This window comes from Leucopleurus acutus (genome assembly GCF_964270905.1).
Source record: "Leucopleurus acutus genome assembly, chromosome: 5".
In the NCBI taxonomy this organism is placed as follows: domain Eukaryota; kingdom Metazoa; phylum Chordata; class Mammalia; order Artiodactyla; family Delphinidae; genus Leucopleurus; species Leucopleurus acutus.
Window position 1 is genome coordinate 124,839,564 of NC_139147.1, and position 14,571 is coordinate 124,854,134.

The 14,571-nt window shown below is 44.6% G+C and overlaps 1 protein-coding gene across 1 annotated transcript in view; it reads left to right on the forward strand.

Moving 5' to 3' along the window:
- The first annotated feature begins 13,435 nt into the window (after positions 1-13,435).
- PIK3CB (phosphatidylinositol-4,5-bisphosphate 3-kinase catalytic subunit beta) overlaps positions 13,436-14,571 on the forward strand; it is a 193,288-nt gene continuing 192,152 nt past the window's right edge. The window contains exon 1 of the mRNA XM_082839733.1: positions 13,436-13,596. The gene's annotated coding sequence lies outside the window, so the exon portion shown is untranslated. The remainder of the gene's footprint in view (positions 13,597-14,571) is intronic.

Below are 14,571 nucleotides of genomic sequence, written 5' to 3' on the forward strand. Positions count from 1 at the left end.
GCACTCTCTTCTTCTGTATGTCGGGTTCATCTTTTTAACCCACTCTCTTCACACAATGACATAGAGGTCTGGCTTTACTTGATCTTACAGAGAAAAAGAGACCCTTTCCACATGCCAATTATAAAGGTGACCTCGACTGGTCCAGTTAGAGTCACCTGCTCAGACTTCCCTCGTGGCACAGTGGTTAAGAATCTGCCTGCCAATGCAGGGGACACGGGTTCGAGCCCTGGTCCGGGAAGATCCCACATGCCACAGAGCAACTAAGCCCGTGCGCCACAACTACTGAGCCTGTGCTCTAGAGCCCGCGAGCCACAACTACTGAGCCCATGTGCTACAACTACTGAAGCCCACGTGCCTAGACCCCATGCTCTGCAACAAGAGAAGCCACTGCAATAAGCCCACACACCGCAACGAAGAGTGCAATAAGCCCACACACCGCAATGAAGAGTAGCCCCCACTCGCTGCAACTAGAGAAAGCCTGCACGCAGCAACGAAGACCCAACACAGCCATAAATAAATACATTTATTTAAAAATTAAAAATAGGGCTTCCCTGGTGGCGCAGTGGTTGAGAGTCCGCCTGCCGATGCAGGGGACAGGGGTTCATGCCCCGGTCTGGGAGGATCCCACATGCCGTGGAGCGGCTGGGCCTGTGAGCCATGGCCGCTGGGCCTGTGCATCCGGAGCCTGTGCTCCGCAACGGGAGAGGCCACAACAGTGAGAGGTCCGCGTATCGAAAAAAAAAAAAAAAAATTAAAAGTAAAATAAAGTCATCTGTTCCTCCCTGAACTAATCACATTCATCACTGTTGTCAGGAAGGTCCAGAGGTCTGATTGGCTGGGCCCCAACTCATGCGTGTGGGATAAGCGCAAAGCTCCCACAAAGCAGTCCTACCAGGCCCATGTAGAATAATCGGTCAGGGCTTCCAAAGGAAAAGTTGGGACACAAACAACACAGGTCCAGGCCCCTTTTTGCAGAGTGGGTATGGGGAGGGATTTTACATGTGCCCAACTCTTTCCTGCCTCTGTTCATTGACATGAGTGCTCTTTCCTCTTCCTGGAATGCTCTTTCCACTCACATCCTATGTACCTAGCTTTTTTTTTTTTAAAGAGATTTATTTATTTATTTGTTTGTTTGTTTCTTGGAGGCATTGGGTCTTCGTCGCTGCACGCGGACTATCTCTAGTTGCAGCGAGCGGGGGCTACTCTTCATTGCGGTGTGCGGGCTTCTCACTGTGGTGGCTTCTCTTGTTGCAGAGCACGGGCTCTAGGCGCGCGGGCTCAGTAGTTGTGGCACGCAGGCTCAGTAGTTGTGGCTCATGGGCTCTAGAGCGCAGGCTCAGTAGTTGTGGTGCACAGACTTAGTTGCTCTGCGGCATGTGGGATCTTCCCGGACCAGAGCTCGAGCCCATGTCCCCTGCATTGGCAGGCATATTCTTAACCACTGCACCACCAGGGAAGCCCCTAAGTACCTAACTTCTACATGGACTTTAGGTCTCAGCTTAAATGTCACTCCAAAAGATGCCGCCCCTGACCCCATACATTGTCACCTATATCTGACTGACATTCTCATAGCAATTTTTTAAAAAAATTATTATTAAAGGTCCTTTTTATCTGTAAGACTCTGACTCTGAGTATTGAACACCCACATCATGGAAGGCACTATACCTGATGTTGGCTTTTTTAAAAAAATTTATTATTTATTTATTTTATTTATTTTTGGCTGCATTGGGTCTTAGTTGCAGCACGCGGGATCTTCGTTGAGGCACGCGGGATCGTTTTTTGTTGCAGTGCACAGGCTCTTCTCTGCGGCGCGCGGGCCTCTCTCTAGTTATGGAGTGCGGGTTTTCTCTTCTCTAGTTGTGGCGCGCAGGCTCCAGGGCACATGGGCTCTGTAAGTGTGGTGCGTGGGCTTAGTTGCCCCACGGCATATACGATCTTAGTTCCCTGGACAAGCATCGAACCCGCGTCGCCTGCATTGGAAGGCAGATTCTTTACCACTGGACCACCAGGGAAGTCCCTAAAAGATTACTTTTAATTTAATTTCATTTTGGTTGAAAGTCTGTCTCCCTCAGTAAGCTCCACCAGGGCAAGGATTCCCTCAGCTTTGCCTCTTAGTTTTGCTCATGATTGCATTCCTAGCTCCTGGTTCAGATGCACATGGTAGGTATTCACTCCTTCATTTATTCAGAAATAAATAAAAGGGGGTGTGTGATAAGTGCTAAAAATTCAGGTAAATAAGATATATGTATCCCTGACTCAAGGAGTAGCAACTTCTATATCTCCATTAGCCCAGTGTTTTTCTTTTTTTTTAAATTTATTTATTTTTTTTATGGCCAGTTCTTATTAGTTATCTATTTTATACATATTAGTGTATATATGTCAATCCCAATCTCCCAGTTCATCCCACCCCAGCCCCCCACCACTTTCCCCCCTTGGTGTCCATATGTTTGTTCTCTACATCTGTGTCTCTATTTCTGCCCTGCAAACCGGTTCATCTGTACTATTTTTCTAGGTTCCACATATATGTGTTAATATATGATATTTGTTTTTCTTTTTCTGACTTACTTCACTCTGTATGACAGTCTCTAATACATCCACGTCTCTACAAATGACCCAATTTCATTCTTTTTTATGGCTAATATTCCATTGTATATATGTGCCACATCTTCTTTATGCATTCGTCTGTCGATGGGCATTTAGGTTGCTTCCATGACCTGGCTATTGTAAATAGTGCCGCAATGAACATTGGGGTGCATGTGTCTTTTTGAATTATGGTTTTTCTCTGGGTATGTGCCAGTAGTGGGATTGCTGGGTCATATGGTAATTCTATTTTTAGTTTTTTAAGGAAACTCCATACTGTTCTCCATAGTGGCTGTATCAGTTTACATTCCCACCAACAGTGCAAGAGGGGTCCCCTTTCTCCACACCCTCTCCAACATTTGTTGTTTGTAGATTTTCTGATGATGCCCACTCTAACTTAGACCAGTGTTTTTCAAATTGCAAGACTAAATGGATCGTGAAATTAACTTGGTGGATTGCAACTACAATTTTTAAAACATATTTAAAACAATTTTTAAACAGTATAGCATAGAAAATAGAAATGACCTAGAAAACATCAGAGTGCATCACACATGATAAGGGTGTTATTCCATCACAGTTTTATTTCAGTGTATAATATAAATACACACACACATACACACACCTCCTTATGTATTACTTACTGGGTTGCAGTAAAATGCTTCTTTTACTAGAGGGTGGGTCAGAAAGTTTTGGGAGACTTGCATGAAGCTGCTTGGACTGAAGTGTGATAAGATAGTATCTTTCCTGTTCAGATCAATCCAGAGCTCCAGATGTTGTCATGTCATCACTGGAAAATAACACATGGGAAGCTCATTCTCATTCAAAAACCCAGAGTGGAAGTAGAGACACAATTTCAACATGCTCCTGTAGGGTGAACTCTGGGTTTCTGTGCTTTGGTTGGCTTGTGTTACATCCTCAAGGCCATTTAATCGTATGTACAGTTAAGTGTGTTTTCTCTATTCTTTCTTTTTCAAATAACAGATGACTTGGGCTTCCCTGGTGGCGCAGCAGTTGAGAGTCCGCCTGCCGATGCAAGGGACATGGGTTCGTGCCCCAGTCCGGGAAGATCCCACATGTCGCGGAGCGGCTGGGCCCATGAGCCATGGCCGCTGAGCCTGCGCATCCGGAGCCTGTGCTCCGCAATGGGACAGGCCACAACAGTGAGAGGCCTGCGTACCGCAAAAAAACACACAAAAAAACAGTTGACTTAATGGTTTTCAAAGTTGAATACAAAATTAAAAAAAACTTTTTCTTGCTGCCACATATGGTTGGGCCATAAACTGCATATTCGTAGAAATCACTGAATTAATTAAGATCCTGGAGGAATAGCACTCAGGGAGACTGGGGTGGTGTGAGTGTGGTGTGGAAGGAACTGGGGCTATTGTCCTGAACAGATTGGGCTTGAATCCCTATTTCAGGACTTGCTATGTAGATTTGGGTGAAGGGATCTAATATGCATTTGCTAAAGACTCATTCAGAGCTAGGCCCTGTGTCAACTGTGGGAAGTATAGAAATAAACACTATACCATCCACTGTCTCCAAGGAATATACAATCTGGTAGGAGATACAAGTACAACTGAGCCTCAGTTTTCTCATCTGGAAAATGCATATAATAGACCTTCATTTGGTCTATTAGGAATGTGAAATGAACAAATTCAGATACTTAGCTTGGTGTTAATAGACAGTAGAGAGGCATGTGATAAATGTTTTCTATTCAGCTTTATAAAATGAAAAAAACAGTCTTCAATGTTTATGACATCATACAGAAAATCAGATGGTACAAATCAGGTGCAGTTTTGAAAAGCTAGATATGGAAATTCATAACTGAATAAAGGTCCGTGAAAGCAGATGAGATGTAGATATAGTTGTAGATGAAAGAAAGTGTGTAAATTTTGAATTACTTTAATGGTCTTCCTTTGGGTTATGTGTTTCCTTTGTGGAGTTTCTCAAATTTGGGTCTATATCAGTAAGATATAGGTTTGCTGCAGTTACAAACAACTAAATCTCAGTGGTTGGATATGGCGAAGGTTTATTTCTAGTTCACACTCAGTTGGCTCCTGTCAGCTCTCCAGGGTAGCCATCCTTCATGTGTTGTCTCCAAGATCCACAGCACTGATCCTTTCTTGTGGTACCTTTACATCAGCATGTGGGAAAGAGGATCTGGAGAAAAACACACCCCATTGCTCGCTCTTCTTTTTTTTTTTTTTTTCCTGACCATGCTGCAGCTTATGGAATTTTAGTTCCCTGACCAGGGATTGAACTCAGGCCTTCATCAGTGAGAGTGTAAAGTCATAACCACTGGACTGCCAGGGAATTCCCTCACACTCCATCTCTTAAATGCTTCCATTGAGAGGTAGCAGATGCCACTTCTGCTCACATTTCCTTGGCCAAAGCAAGCCTTATGGCTCTGCTCAACTGTAAGGATTCCATCTAACTTCAAGGGAGCAGGGAAGTACAGTCCTCCCAAGTGCTCTGCAGGGGAAGAGAACTGGAAGTATTATCAAGTGGTGGTAATCTCTCCTGAGGATCTCATACTGTTACCAAGGCTGTTGCCCCAGAATCATACTCCTGCCCCTCCCTCAAATGCAAGCTAATTATTCTTATCTAAGTTTCAGGAGGGAGATGCAAGGAGAAAAAAACAAGAACTGATCAGGCCTAAGATGGTGTAAGATTCGACTTCCAGTAGATCTTGAGCTTCATTATATGCTCATTGTGGTGCATTAGCATGATGACACAGCCACCAGGCCATGACAGTTGACAATTGCCATGACCACAACCAGAAAAGCCCACACAAGGACTGAAAAGGAGATCTGCATCAGTTCCAGGTCCAAACCACACCCCTGTTCTAGGATAACTCATGAATATCCCTCCTACTCTTTCCAAATCCCTCCCTTTTACTTTTTTTTTTTTAAGGCCTATTCTGTGGACTTTTTTTTTTTAAATTAATTAATTAATTTATTGGCTGCATTGGGTTTTCGTTGCTGTATGCAGGCTTTCTCTAGTTGTGTTGAGCGGGGGCCACTCATCGTTGCAGTGCCCTGGCCCCTCATTGCAGTGGCCTCACTTGTTGTGGAGCACAGGCTCTAGGCGCGTGCGCCTCAGCAGTTGTGGCAAGCGGGCTCTAAAGCACAGGCTCAGTAGTTGTGGCACACGGGCCCAGTTGCTCCGCGGCATGTGGGATCCTCCCGGACCAGGGCTCGAACCTGTGTCCCCCGCATTGGCAGGCGGATTCCTAACCACTGCGCCACCAGGGAAGTCCCTCCCTTTTACTTTGACCCTCCAGTATATTTGGTGTCTCCACCAGAATTGGAATGAGAAGTTGATTTGTGAACTAGGTTCCTGCTTCTCCATTTTCTGGCTGTTGAATAAAGTTTGTGCTCTTCTAGTCTCAGTATAGGTTTCGTTATTGGTTGTGGGAATCTGGTTGGAAAAAGAACCTCCCTGTCTGAGACAAGGGGTCTCAGCCTGGGTTAGGATCCTGGCGCAGGTTCAGTGAACCAACTTGGCAAGAATACCATGCTTCCTGCACTCCAGCTCGTCTTTTTGGTTTTTCAAGTGGCCGTGCAAAGGACCCTTGCCTTGGCTGTTTTTTCTGATTACGATACTCTGGGCCTCCACTCTTTGCCTGGTCTCATCTTCCTTCAGACTGAGGCAAGTTTTCCCTTCCTTAGAGAAACTTGCTTTCTCCTCTCAGTAAATTCCTCCGTTATTACTTACTTTCAAAGTGTCAGGCACCCCCCCCCCCACCTTATGGCACGTAGGTGTAATTTGCAGTTAATCATGAGCTGACTTCATTAATGACTGTTTCTTCCTTTGCAGCAGATGCTGTATGAATCATGTTGTTTTGCTCACCCCCATATCACCACCATTTATCCAGTGCCTGGGACTGTTGCTGGTGAATGAAGAAGAGAACATTCTCAAGAGTCTGGGACAATTTTTTTTTTTAACCCTCCAAACAGTCTGTGTATTATTGGAATTTAAAAACACTGTCTTCTATGAATTTCTCTTGGTATCTATTAAGGAGACACTTGACAAAAACTTGCTGATTTCATTGTGGAAGTTCTGTCCGGATGGAACATCCCTGAACCCTCTGAATATGTAAATCTTTTTTTAAAAAAATAAATTTATTTATTTTTGGCTGCGTTGGGTCTTCATTGCTGTGAGCGGGCTTACTCTAGTTGTGGCGAGTGGTGGGCTACTCTTTGTTGTGGTGCGTGGGCTTCTCATTGCAGTGGCTTCTCTTGTTGTGGAGCACGGGCTTCAGTAGTTGTGGCATACAGGCTCAGTAGTTGTGGCTTGCTGGCTTAGTTGCTCTGTGGCATGTGGGATCTTTCCGGACAGCGCTCGAACCCGTGTTCCCTGCTTTGGCAGGTGGATTCTTAACCACTGTGCCACTAGGGAAGTCCCCAGAATGTGTAAATCTTGATCCTTGTAAGAGAAACATTTATCCACCCCTTGACCAATCTGGGGGATTGAGGACTAGAGGAGTCATTTCACATTTTGCTCTTGTCCCCAGTCTTTCAAATTGGGCGATCCAGGTTTCTGTTTTCCAGAGCCATCCTGTACCTGCTATTTTCCCCATTCATTTGCATATGTATTTCAATCCTGCTCTAGACATGTGAGCTCGGCTTGACTGAAGTATCAAAATTTGCTACAGGGATTTCCCTGGTGGTCCAGTGGGTAACACTCTGCGCTCCCAATGTAGGGGGCCCGGGTTCCATTCCTGGTCGGGGGAACTAGATCCCCCATGCTGCAACAAAGATCCCACGTGCCACAGCTAAGACCCAGAGCAGCCAAAATAAGTAAATAAATAATTAAATATATTTTTTAAAGTTGCTACAAAAAGTCAAACTGTCTCTTCTACTTACATTTTGAAATATTGACTTGATTAAAAAGCAGAAGTAAAGTCAACTCTTTGGTTTGGTGTTTGCTTAAAGGAAAAAAGGCTCTAATGAAGCTCATTTTTTAGCTAAAGGAATTCCCTTTGAAGTTAGGGCTTTATTTTGCAAATATAAGGCTCTGTGAGCTACCACAGGAGCTGAGTATAGGCTCTCCAATAAAATTTCAGTAGTGGGTGAATCAGGGTGAAACTGCAAATAGGCCACTGGCCAGTTTGAGACATTTCTGCCTCTGATGCCTTCTTAATGGGCCAGAAATTTCTGGATTCCAGCTCTTCAAGGTAGCAGGTTATTTAAAATGTTAATTTAATTACATTGCATCCTTTTTTATAGAAACAGGTTAAACTGCAGTTTCAGGTGGCTTGTCCACAACAAAAAACAGGGCAGAGCCTTTGTTGATAAAGAGCTCACATTCCACAAGGCAGAGTCACACCCAAACCTCTTGGGAACCAGGGGTACAATCTTTGATCCAGCTAACACTGCATACCAGAGCTAATTGGTTTTAAAAGTGCCTGATTAATTATTTTTCAACATTCAACTTATATTTCTTTAGTGAATGACACCAATCTAGACTTGCAAGTTAATAAGGCTGAAGACAAATTGCGCTTAACTTACAGTGTGATAAGCATTCTCAATTTGCGAGGCTAGTCCTTGAGTGTCCTTCCTGTCCTTCTAGTGCACCCACTGCCTCACTGGCTCCCTTACTAGGGCTCCACCCCTTCCTTTCTTGTTTTTTGCCTCTCCTTACTCAATGATGGTCAAACTTCTGGCTAAATTACAACTCTTTTATATGCTTTCTCTATACATATATTTATCTATCTATATTTATATAATAGGTAATATGTGAGCATGATAAAATTTCAAATAGCATAAAAGACAATAACCATAAAAATTAATTCTCCCTTCCACTCTTGTTTCCCAACCTCTAGTTCTCCTTTTCCCAGGCAACCACTCATAGTTTCTTCTGTCTTTCTGATAATAATCTATGCATATACAAATCGTAGCTGACTTTACTGTTCTGCATCTTGCCTATTTCATTAAATAATATTTTGGAGATTGTTCCAGATCAGTTCATATAGAAACACCTCATTATTATTTTTTTAAAAAATAAATTTATTAATTTTATTTATTTATATTTGGCTGCGTTGGGTCTTTGTTGCTGTGCGCAGGCTTTCTCTAGTTGCAGTGAGTGGGGGCTACTCTTTGTTGCGGTGCGCGAGCTTCTCATTGCGGTGGCTTCTCTTGTTGCGGTGTGCAGGCTTCAGCAGTTGTGGCTCACAGGCTCCAGAGCGCAGGCTCAGTAGTTGTGGTGCACGGGCTTTGTTGCTCCGCGGCATGGGGGATCTTCCTGGGCCAGGGCTCGAACCTGTGTCCCCTGCATTGGCAGGCAGATTCTTAACCAGTGCGCCACCAGGGAAGCCCCTGCCTCATTATTTTTACAGTTGTATACAGTCACATAATTCAGTTATGACCCGTGTGTATGTATGTGTGTGCTCACCTGTGTGTGTAATTGTTTTATTGAATTTCCCTTCAAAGCCTTATATATATCTTACTTTGCTTTCCAGGAGAATGTGTCTTGTTCCCCGAGTCCCCTCTGTCCTCCACTGCCTTTCACTTTCTGTCTCCTTTCTCCTAAGGTTCCTGGCCTTGATATGTGTGTGTGTGTGTGTGTGTGTGCGTGTGTGTGCGCGCGCCTTTTTGAAGTGGTCTTTGAAGGCAGTTGGGGAAGAGGAGGAGAGAGAGGCAGCATGCCAATAGCTATGGCAGGACAGGATGTTTGAGGCTTTGTTGGCTCTCTCTGATATGGAGACGAGCATCCAGGCCTCCTTCAGAATTTGGGGATGGTAAGTAACTTGTTCTAGGACTCTGTGCAACTCTTTTCATCTTTAAGGGCTTAGATTTCTCCCTGTGTAAGGTGAGTAGGCTATACAATGTAATTTCTAAGTCTCCAAGCTCCAAGCTCTAAAATTCTAAGAAAATAAGCTCTCAAGTATTCTGCTGGTGGGAGTGTAAAGAGTACATCCCAGAGAGAGGGCAATTTGGCAATATCCTTCAAATTACAAATACCTATACCTATTGACCAAATAATTCTACTTCTAAGGATTTATTCTGTGGTTACACTTGCATATGCACAAAATGTTATAAATTCAAGGTTGTTCATTGCAGCATTGTTTGTATATCAAAAAATTGGAAATAGTCTAAAAATATTCATCAATAAGGGACCAGATGAATATAGTATTGATATATCCTTACAATGGAACATTATATAGCCTGAAAATAAATGCAGATACAATGAAATACTGTATCACAATGAGAATGAGCAAAATACAGTTATATGCAGTAGTGTATGAATATCAAAACAATGTAGAGGAAATGTAGGGCAAAAGAAGCCAAACTCAAAAAGAGCACACACTGTATGAATCTGTTTAATTAAAGTTCAAAAACAGGAAGAAGGAATCTCTAGTGATAGAGATTGTGGTAACCCCTGGGGGTAGGGCAGTGACTGAAAGGGATCACAAGTGGGTTCTGAGATATTTGTCATGTTCTCTATTGATTTGAGAAGTAATTACACAGGTGTGTTCCGTTTGTGAAAATTTATGACGTGGGCAGTTTTTTCTATTCTGTATAGCAGTAACAATGTAAAAGAATAGATAAACTCTATAAGCACTGATATCAAACAACCTGATAGATATTATGTGGAAAAAAAACCAAGCATGAATCAAACACTTCCATATGTGTTAAAAATGGAGAAATAGGGCTTCCCTGGTGGCGCAGTGGTTGAGAGTCCGCCTGCCGATGCAGGGGACACGGGTTCGTGCCCCGGTCCGGGAAGATCCCACATGCCGCGGAGCGGCTGGGCTCGTGAGCCATGGCCGCTGAGCCTGCGCGTCCGGAGCCTGTGCTCCGCAACGGGAGAGGCCACAACAGTGAGAGGCCCGCGTACCGCAAAAAAAAAAAAAAAAAAAAAAAGGAGAAATATACCTGTACTTGCTTATAAATGTATACAATACGTCTGGAAAGATGCTCAAGAAGCTGACAACTTTGGTTGTGAAGAGCGAGTAATAGCTGAGAGAGAGACTTTTACTGAACGTTCAGTTGTACATTTTGGATTTCAAATCATGCATATTTACTACTTATAAAATGAAGAGGAAGCACTCAAATTCTAAAAAGGAAAAATAAAAAATGTTTGTGAGCCTAGGAAATTCCCAGAAGTAAGGAAGTACTCATAAGTAAGAAGAAGGAAAACAGGGGGAAAACACCCCCTAAAAAACACCAAAAGATTATGCATTGAATGTATAACTCAGAACTCAGTAGTGGGGAAGTAGAGAACATTTGAATCTTCTAAAATTGAACAGATAGAACCTTTTCTTTATGTTCACCACTTTAATCATGATTTAAAAACTAGTCACAAGTATTTTTTTCTTTAAAGCTGTATTTATTAAATGCATAATACATAGAATTTTTTTTCACATCTTTATTGGAGTATAATTGCTTTACAATGTTGTGTTACTTTCTGCTGTACAACAAAGTGAATCAGCTATATGTATACATATATCCTGATATCCCCCAAACAATGGTTTTAACAGTAAGATATCAAATATCTATAAAGACATTTCAGCCCTCTGAGCTATCCAATGTGATCAGCCTAGTGTAAATTCTTCAATCCCTTTCTCTATGCCCCCATGGATATATCTATAAATGGTCAGCAATATACTAACAGGATCATACCACTCTTTATCCCTCTTCAGTTTGCATTTTCAGTTTGCATTTTCCACTTTAGCAATATATCAAGGACATCCCTCTAGGTCAATACAGATAGGTTTAACTAATTTTCATCATTGATCAGTGTATAATATTGCAGAGTATGGAGGGAGTACAATTGGTTCATATATTCCATTACCTATGGACAATCACATTGTTCCTAGTTTGTTTGTGTTTGTTTTGCACTTCATGTAACACAATAAGCATCTGTGTTAGTTTCCTGTGGTAACCACAAACTGAGGGGCTTAAAATAACAGAAATTGATTCTTTCCCGGATTTGGAGTTCCAAGTCTGAAATCAATATGTTAGCAGGCTCTGCAAACCTGTTCTGTGGCCCCCTCCTAGCTTCTGGTAGCTGCCAGCAATCCTCGGCATTCTTTAGCTTGTACATGCATCATTCCCAACTGCCTCATTCTTCACATCCCCTTTATCTCTGTGTCTCTATCTCAAATCTTTCTCTGCCTTTCTCTTGAAAGGATGCCTGTTATTGGATTTAGGGCCCACCCCAAATCTAGGATGATCTCATTTCAAGATCCTTAACTTAATTACATCTGTAAAGATCCTTTTCCCAAATAAGGCTATGCTCACAGGTTCCAGGTGGGCTTCTTTTGGAGGGCCAACATTCAACCCACCACAGCATCCTTGGATCCATCCTTACAATTAGTATTTTCTTTAGTTTTTCTATAGGGCAGAGTTAATGCATTTTTGGGTCAATGGATAGGTATATGTATTTTAAATTTAAATAGGTATTCTCAGATTACTCCTAGAAAGTTTGTGGCATTTACACTCCCATCAGAGCTTGTTTCCTATGTATCGATTGGTCTTGTTAATGTTTGCCAGTCTAATGAGTGAAAAATGGATTACTGTTTTAATTGGCTTTCTCAATAGAGACTCTTTTATGTTAGAGATATAATAATGTGTTTGCCATATGTTTTGTGCAGTTCTATTCCGTCTATTGTTTTTTGTTTTAACTTGTCTTAGTGTGATGTTATGCAAAACTTTCAAAATATTTAGGTAGAAAATTTTTTTTCTTTGATGATTCTGAGCTTCCTGTCTTGCTTAAAGTTTCCCCTCGCTAAAGTTATATTACTATTCTTTAAAAAAATTTCCTCTAAGTCTTTGTTTTGTATATTTTTAAGTCTAACTCTTCTGGAACATATTTTTGAATATGGTATGGCTCTAGATTTATTATGAATAGTCAATTAAATCAGGATCCTTGATCAAATAAACTATTCTTTCATCACAGGCTTGTTTGCCACCTTTGCTTTATATTAGGTTTACTTGAGATTCCATCCTAGACTACTCAACTATTTGCCTGAGCTATTACAGTAGCAATAAATTACAATAACCTTACAATATAGTAGCTTTACAATAAGTTAAATTTTTGGTTTTCAGTAAGTGTAATTGAAGTGTGCCATTAAGAGGACCATGAGATTTCCCGGTTGAGGTCAAAAGATAACAGGAGATAAGGTATGCGAACAGGGCTGGGTAAACTGTAAGCCTCTGCAGATAAATGTTAATTATCGCAAAAATGAACACACAGAAAAAGAATCTTGGGCTTGGAATGCTGGACTTTTGCTTTATAACCAGTGCAGGCATTGAAGGGCCAGCTGTGGGTCAGCCGACCTAGCGGCCCCACCCCCAGAAGAGGAGTGACACAGGGGGAGAGGGAAAAGCAAAGTGTAGGGCCCAGGAACCGAGATATCAGTTCAGAGTCGCAGAACTGGGGAGAGTGGCTGTGAAGAGAAGGCCGGCAAGGAAACCAGGAACAGAGAAATCTCTCGGAGGCGGCTACGAAGGCCGGGGCAGGTGGTGGGTCTCTCCTGAAAGCGGCTTGCTGGGGATTCCCGATTCCGAGTCCTCCGGGAGCCTCAAAGAGGAGCTGCCGCACAGCAGCGCCGCTGCTGGGCGGGCAGCCGGAGAAATCTAGGCGGCGGTTCAGCCTCCCAGCAGGCACCAACCGGAGACGACTAGGCGGCGGTTCCCCTCCCAGCCGCGACCAACTCTGCCCCGCCCAGCCCGCAGACCTGGTATTGGCCGGAGCGGCTCGCGGGGCGGGGCGAGGGCTGCTGGGAGGCGGGCCCTTGAGGCGGGCGGGCGGGCGCGCGCGCGCGCGCTCCGTCGGCAGCGCGCGCGTGCTCCGTCGGTCGGTGCGGCGGCGGCGGCGGCGGAGCTGGCCATGGCCGTGGGCGAGGGGCTGGTGTAGCGCCGCGCGGGGCAGGCGGGTGGCGACTGAGAGAGACGGGCATGGGAGCGCCGCAGCTGGATGGTCGCGGTGGCCTGGGCTGCTAACTGCGCCCCTGGAGCCGAGAGCCGGCGGCAGCGGCGGCGGCGGCGGCGGCGGAGCGCCGGGCAGGTGAGTGCAGTGGAGCGGGACCCGGATGCGGCGCGGCTGAGGGGCGGCGCGGTCGCGGCGGGCCTCTGAGGTGCCCCCGCGCGGGCCGGCGGCGCGCTCTTGCCCGCCGCAGCCTGCGGCGCCGGCGACTGAGTGGCCGCTCCGCGCTTCCTGCCGACGCGGAGGACGCCGGCCCGCGGGGTGCCTCGCTAGCCTGCGGCCCTCCCGGGGCTCTCCAAGGTGAGCGGCTCTCCCCGGCCTCCGGGCGGCAGGGACGCGGCCCTTTGGGTTGCGTTCCTGAGGGGCGTCTGGGGAGAGGCGGCGTCCTCGCCCCTTGTGTCTTTGCGGACACCCGCGAGCTCCTGATCCTCAGGTACCTTTTTGCGCAGGGTGTATTTTAGGGGCGGGGATCCTGGACTGTTGGGATAGGGTCGTGTTTTCAAATCCCGGCGCCGCCACTGAGCAGCCCTGGGGCCTTGGGCCAGAGTATCCGGATTTGTTAGTGGGAATAATTATACGTACTTCACAGGGTTGTTGTGTAGCTAGGACAGGATGATGTACATGACCGAAAAACGAGTGCTTGGTCAGTGGTAGGCTGTTAAGAGTAACTCTGCTGCAGCATCTTCCCTTGTTAGCTACTGCCGATTCTTGGCTGCGGGTGTACTTTTCGGGGGCATTTATTTCCGAAGCGCTTTGATGTTGCAGTAACCTCCACTGGAGTTGTTTAATACAGGAGCCTGTTATCTTAACAGTGGCCAAAATACGAATCCTATAGCCTCATCCTAGAATGCTGGAGTCTCTTTTTTTTTTTTTCTAAGGCTGCCTTGGAATACTCTGTCTCAGGTACCGAGTGGGAATTGCTGTTTAAATAAAACAGCGAGGTTTAGAATTCGCTTCAGATGCAAGGTGGTGGGACATATCAGACTTGAAGTGCTTTGCTGTTTAAATAATCTTAAGTGACACTTAAACTGTCACTTGTTACAGAGTATAAACAGA